A 7,469-nucleotide genomic window follows, 5' to 3' on the forward strand; every position below is an offset into this window, starting at 1 on the left:
AGTTGTTCATTGATTGTCATGATTAGAAACATATATGGACTCATGAAGTGGTTTATAAGATTTATACTAAAACTTTAAACATTTCTTACGCAGAAAGGAAGATAATTGGAGAAATATTTCTGGAGTAAACTTGGTTTTTTTTTGTAATCTTTGATTTAAACAATACCTTTTTTGAAAAATGGTAAGATTTAAATAATAAATACATATTTTTTAGATTTAATTTGAACTTCAAAAAAGATATAGCTAAAATCAAAGATTATAAAAGATGAAATGAAATGAAATTCAAATTTAATTCTAAATATTTTTCTTTTCGTGTAAAAAATATTTAAAGTTTTAGATACAACTTTATTAGTCATAATTAGGCACTATTTATGATAATTAATAAATACTTTTCATCTTTGAGAAGCCTCTCATGCCACTATGTCTAAAAATTTCAAAAAAAAATTTTATTTAAACTTTTAAAAAACATCCTGTATTACACAGCACATTATGATGTGTTGCGCATGCTCATTTCTGCAAAGCGGAGGCAATTGGTCGGCCTAGCAACTCTGGGAGGCTCGTGTCTGCATAGCGGAGGCTCATATCATCTGGGGGTTCCCTCCCTCGTGTTATTATCGCTGAATTGGGTTACAACCTATGTTTTAACCTTAATATCATTGTAAGTAGAGATGTTAACCTAATCACTATTACTTCTTCCTGAAGATGGTGTCTTTTTCAACCTACGCATATCCGCTATATTCCACTTCTGACCTACGCCAAATCCGTTATACTTACACATCCGACCTACTAGAACGTGGTTTTACAGCTGCTATATGGACTTATAGCCGCAGCGCTTGGACCAGTAATTGTCCTTAACTAACCTAACCCTGCTGAAATAACACAAAAATAAACAGCTGGCGTAGATTCGGTATTGCAGTATGGATGATATTATGTAAATACGATGTAACATTACTTCCTCCTGATTTATGGTTATCAAGTTTATATATCGCAGATTAGTTATTCACTTAAACAAAATTGTCTAAGCACAATATGAAAAAGCACAACTCAAACCATTTTTTCAATTCAATTCTACCTAAGATTAATATTTTGTGTGTTGAATTCTTAAACTGTTTTACAATGAAATTTTTCACAAATTTGACTGAGTATTGCATCTTGAAATATCACAAAGTCTAATGATTACTGGTTAATGAGTGATTTTAAGATAGATTTAGTAAAATGAGTCAGTATTTGAATAATCATTAAACTTTGTGATATTTCAAGATTGTGATATTTGTGATATTTTAACATGCAATATTCAGTCAAATTAGTCAAAACTTTCTTTGTAAAACAGTTAAAGAATTCAACACACAAAATATTTATCTTAAGTAGAATTGAAAAAATGGATTGAGTTGTGCTTTTTTGCGTGACGCGGCTGGATTTTTTAAAATCACACTTTAAAGGCCCTAAATATACCATTTAAAAAAGTAGTTTTGCCCGGAAGAGTCAAATGTGGTGGTACGAAAGGGGAAATAGTGGTGGCTCATGGCTGCCGGAAGAGAAAAAAGCTAATATGTGGCACGGAAGGGGAATTAGTGGTAGCTCATGGCCGCCTGCCTTCCCCCGCTCTTCCAACCCATTCAAAATTTTCAAAAATATTTATCAACATATAACGTAAGCCAATTATAATGCTGTGGTTCCTGTGGTAGCTGTGGCGGTTTTTAACTTAAATTTTTGAGACCTTCCCGTTTTTTCAAAAATTATCTGAAATCCCTCATATCTCATTTTTAGATTTTGGTTTATATGGGTCTCATATTTTTGAGAGATTTCCCGATAATTTTGTATCAGTTTCCTCATTTTTAGATCAGTTTCCAGAATAAGTTTCTCAAATTCTCCGAGTTTCCCCTTTTTTTCGATCATGTTAGAGTTAATTTCCGGTTTACCGAAAAAGTTGTTTAGTTTGTTTATCGTTTCCCCTTACCTTTTTTGCGACTAGTTTCCTCATAACTAAAGTTAGTATTTTTAATAATTTCTCAGTTTCTACATTTTTACTTTCTTATTGAAAGTTTCTATTGAAATCCACAAAATCTCACAAAATCAATGAGGAAAAATTATAAATGTGGAATAGGTAATACCAGAAAAGATATTTTTTGTCGAAACAAATTAAAACCAAGTAAAGAAATGCTAATTAAATCATTTATGCATATATAAAAAATAAAATTCTTCTCCAATAAAATGAGAATCTTGAAAACCGGAAACTGACCCAAAAAAAGAACACTTAATTTTTAAACAGGTATTTTAAAATTCGTTTCATTATTGTTTCGTTTATTTTTTAAAGTTTCTAGTCAAGTAAGTATGATTTGATAAGGGGTTGAAATTTGAGTATAAAAGACATATTTCAACTAAGGTACAAATTTAAGATAAGTGATTTCAGAGGCGTACGCACATTTTGTACTTTCTTTAGACGAAAAAGTAAACACAAGACAAATATGTCAAAACCTGACATTGACACTATTTTTACAGAAATAATTGCGAATGTTCAGAAAACAAAATTTCATGCTGTTAACCTCCTCTGTTACTGAAAGAACACTGATGCTCTATTCTTATTTACTAAGTCCGCAGAGAGAACTGGTTTCAATATGTACGCAGAGTATGCGCGACAGCAATCAACTTTCCTCGCATTAGTACCTTGATTTCAACTATCTGAAGATATAATAACAAATGTTTCAATTTTATTTATTCTCATACATATATAACATGACAAAAATGGTTAACTTAGGGTAACTAATATTAATAATTAACTTATAATTCAAAACAACAATTCATCTTTTAAGTAATGACGATACATTAAATCCGCAATGATCACTGAATAATTCCATTTATAGGTTTCTACTACAAAAATTGCGAAATTTATCAAAAAATTTGTTAATTATAAAAAAGGTCGACATACGAATAATTAAATACGGAATCACTAAAATCTTGAAAAATAGTGGGTTGTTTTTTCTGAAGAAAAAACATCAGAAGTTAAAGCTATTTCTGGACAAGTATTTCCGAATCCGGAACCAGGCTCGAGACTAATCTATTATCAAACAAAATAATAATATGAATTGACAAGATTAAATTCATAAATTATTTTAGTGAACCAAGATGTTAACCAATTATAGAATTAAAGCTTAACACCTCAGTGACTGGGAACAGTCTCCAATTAACCCCTATATCAGGCAGGACTATTCACGGCTTAGTCATGGAGATGATTAAGTATAGAACCCAGTCCCTGTCACTGAAAAGCTTTTTTGACGAAACCTAGATTTTGATCAAAAATAGTCCCAGGTTTTGAAATTTATGAATTAATATTTCAAAATTGCATAACCAATTATTTTGCAGTATTGATCTGCAAAAAAGTGCCAAAGAATTTGAGCTGTAAAATCAATCGATTTTTAATCCAGATTAAAGCATCGTTAAAACTATTTGAAACATTTCCAGGTTAAAAAAATCAACTTTGAACACTGGTTAAATTAATAAAAACTTAATGAAGCCAAGTTCCTTTTCAGAACTATGTACAACTTCTTACATCATTAAAAACTAACAGAGAGTAGGAGAAATTAAAAAAAATTCTATGCAAATAGTCCTAGGATACTAAAGTCCATTGAAACACCCCCCTCTCCTTGTACCACTTGTTACAAAAAACTAATGCCATTGGAATTGGACTAAAGTAAATCATTTAAAGAGGTCATGACGCCAGTTACTTTCTCAACTTTCTTTCATATAATAAAATTCGACCCCCCCCCCCCCTCTAATGCGGCTATGAAACTTCAAAATTGATATTAGAAAATAACATTTTTTTGAATTGTATGAAAACAAATGAAGTAACCTTCGGCATGATTCAAAGTTAAAATACCTGGTTAATAAGTGAAGAAATATGGTAGATGGGGCATCGGTTGACTGAACAATGTTGGTAGATATAATGTTGGATGTTGATGAAAATGATGAATATCACTCATGTTGTCTTGTACTACATCAAGCCCCCGGTATATAACATCCAGAGCACCTGATGAAGTACAATGAGTATGTAGTGTTTTGTCTTCTTTTGCAGTACGGTACATTCCTTCAGTTTCTTCTGCAGTACAACAATTAAAACAATTGCATCACAAAAAAATGTCAAATACAAATTAAAGTTAACATTTTACTTTATAACAAGTAATTCTTCATACCCAATTAAATTGAAAAAAAAATTTACTAAAATGAGGTTAGATACATATTTAATAAGGAGTATTAAATATGTATCTAAAGAAGAGAAGGTCACAAGAATCAAATTCTTTATGATGCAATCGATATGACTCATGATAGTCTGGCTCAATGCAAGGTGTCCAGACTAGAACTGTAGTCGTGGATTACTAAGCTTAACAGTTTAAATACTGGTTATACAGTCGACTGTGGGTTCACCAGGTTTTCCGGAAATTTCCTGCGTTTGTTCGTTCGAGTGTGTGTGTGTATGTTTGGAAGGGCAGTATAAGTCGGGCCGGGTATCAGCTGACTTGAAGCAGGAGGAGGGGGGGGAGCAGCTGATTAGAATGGGGGGTAGGGGGGATCCGCCATATTGCCCAGCTGGACAGCAAAGCCACGTGTCCACAAATTCACACACCGGCGGATTTCAGGAAATTAAACCCCAATTAATCGATTCGGAATTCTTGCAATTTCCGGCGACTTAAACGTGATGTTGGATGGGTTAGATGTGCCGCCCCGCGCGCTACTTCAGGTACCTGACTAGAATATAACAGCCTGAGGCACCTGTTGTAGCCGAGGGGCAACACACAATTACCGCACTGAGGCGGACAGACATTTCAACGAAAAGGTTTAAGAAATAAGACATTAAGAACTAAAAGTGTAAAACCAGTGTACACAATCGTAATAAAGTTCAGACAGACGAAACACAAATGCGCCAATTTGAATTAAATAACTATTGTATAGACATGTCTACTAAGAAAGAACTAGGCAAAATTTATAAGAAGTCAGCTGTTAAGACAAGAATTTTAAAGACAAACTTAACTCTCTAATTTATTTCCGTACAGGTGTAATTAGAAATCTTAAATCATGCTCAGAAAGTTCTAAATAATTTAAGAATTTAATATGACCCTTGTGAAATCGGGTGTAAATAAGACTGTAGAAACAAGAAACTTAACTTTATAATTAACCTGCGGCAAGATTAACGATATAAAATGGTAGGGTGTGTCTGCCAGACTGTAGAATGAATTGAAGAGGGTCTCTTTCCTCTTCGACTGTTAGTGAAGGAGTGTGGCTGAAATGAGGAATAGTTAGGCTGGCTGTCTCCTTACTGCAATGTCCGGGCACTCTTCCCCCAACTGCTGCTGCAGACTTTTAACAATTTCATAAAATTTTCGGTACAACAAAATCCGCCAAATTCCATCTGGTTTTTTGCAAAATTATGAGTTTTGAAAATTTTTAGAGTGAAGGGGAGTTTTTACAAAAGTGTGGAGTTGGAACAGCTGTTAGCAGTTGGGAGTTTAGTACTCCCGCCCCCGACTCAGCTGGCCTACCCATACCGGTACTCTTATCCGGTTAAATGTGATCTTTAAAAAGTCGGAAATAATATCATTTTTCAAAAAATTTTATTTACGATCATGATTAGAAGTACCGAGACCCCTTGATAGGGGTCCGAGACCCCCTTGACACATCTATATCCCTAAATATGCGCCCCCTCCCCCTGTTTTCCCTGTATCAGCTGTTTTAGCCGGCTAGAAAACAGCTGGACAAAACAGCTGTTTCTTAAATCCCCCTCTCACAGGCCTAGACCAGGGCAATGTACTTTACATTACATGATTTAAAGACCTTCCATTTTATATTCTTAAAATTCAATTCAGTTTTCCCAAAGAAAAAAATTCGAACCGCTCGCGACAAAAATATGAAATATAATTTTGATACTTATGTATATATTCACAAAAGTCACAAGTCACTCATCTCTAGCTGTATGCGGAAAGAAAGAAAAGCTGTTATTGATCTTTCTGGAAAAAATGTACAATGCATGGAGATAAAAGTACAATTTTTTAAAGTTTAAAACATTTGCTTCAATTGTTTTGCATATTATTTGAATCTACATATTCAAAAATTGGTTGCATTGCAAAATTTTCAAAAATTCCTCTTTTCCGATTATAAGCAACTAAAACATGTTTTAATTCATACATGTTTATGTGCAGCTTTAAAGTACAATAAAACTCGAATAATTTGAGGCCTTAAAAAAATTGGCTTTTGTGAAGTTAAAAAATGTTTTACTATTTATAACCTTAATCCTGTTTATAATAAAACCATCAATTTACAATTTACAATTTACAATTTACAATTTACAATTTACAATTTACAATTTAAAATTTAAAATTTACAATTTACAATTTACAATTTACAACATAAATTTTACAATTTACAATTTACAAATTAGTTTAGTCAATAGTTAAATATTTCCTTTATATGATATACAATTACAATTTACAATAAGCAATTAATAATTTTTTTAGTCAATATAAAATATTTCCTATATGTTATGCATTTACAATTTACAATTTACTTATAATATTAATTTACAAAATAGGTCGTAAATTTACAAATGGCATGAGGAACATTCCACTGGTATCATACTAAGCCTCTAATGCCCTCCTGCATACGCCTCTGATATATAATATTAAAACTGCTTTCTACATCAATCTCAACTTTTGTTTACGATTTGAAAATCTTTTTTATATTTTAGGGACTTTTAATACTCCGGATGGGGGCGGGTGGTCAGTATAAAAGCAAAAAATAAGCCTTTTAAAAAAATGTGACTCATTGAGAAAACAAAGGCAGCAATCTAACATTATTTATAAATACCTTCTTCACGAAATAAATGAGAAAGGTGTCAAAAAAATATATGGTAGCCAGTAGCCACAGTGTATTGAGAGTTCATTAACAATTTTAAAAATCTGATTGTCCTAAAACTTCGCCTCTGTTAAGGGAAGAGTCTAAAAAAATTTGTAGCATAAGTATAAAAAATGATTTCAAATTCTATAAGGAGGTACGAAGGAGGACACACGAATTTTTTGTCAAGTTTTTTTCTCAAGTTTTTGTTAAAGTTTTTATTTAACAGTAGGCTCAAAATGAATGACAGGTTCAACTTAAGAATTTACTGTTTTATTTAGAAAATCGGAAACGTATCTCCCCTACTCTGGAGTTTCTATTTTTAGAATAAAAAGTTCTTCTCTTGCAGACACTTTTACCCCGAAAATCAAAAATCTTCCAAATTCAGCGATACAGGACCCTCCCAGGGGGGTTGATTTTATTATTTATCATTCAAGATGTAGCCTCATCTCTCTTTCTGTCGATAAGAAATTAAAAAAGAACCGAATTGAAGAAAAATATTAAAATTAAAATCCAGTTTATCCCTGAATTTCTTCGAATATTTCCATATAAATCTGACTTTTGATATTGTGCGGAAGTGCCCCCCCCCC

General features: G+C 32.4%; 1 long non-coding RNA gene across 2 annotated transcripts; it reads right to left on the minus strand.

Moving 5' to 3' along the window:
• Positions 1-2,702: 2,702 nt before the first annotated feature.
• LOC111708751 (uncharacterized) lies at positions 2,703-5,262 on the minus strand. Of its 2 annotated transcripts, none has more exons than XR_002766728.1 (3): positions 5,169-5,262; positions 3,875-4,093; positions 2,703-3,055 (listed from the first exon to the last, which is right to left on the minus strand). It is a non-coding gene; the product is annotated as an uncharacterized LOC111708751 (long non-coding RNA). The 2 variants fall into 2 exon arrangements; XR_002766727.1 differs by lacking the exon at positions 5,169-5,262 and adding an exon at positions 4,315-4,720 and having other exon boundaries at positions 2,704-3,055.
• Between the last annotated feature and the right edge of the window lie 2,207 nt (positions 5,263-7,469).

The sequence above is a fragment of the Eurytemora carolleeae genome, unplaced genomic scaffold, assembly GCF_000591075.1.
Source record: "Eurytemora carolleeae unplaced genomic scaffold, Eaff_2.0 scaffold880, whole genome shotgun sequence".
Taxonomy (NCBI): Eukaryota; Metazoa; Arthropoda; class Copepoda; order Calanoida; family Temoridae; genus Eurytemora; species Eurytemora carolleeae.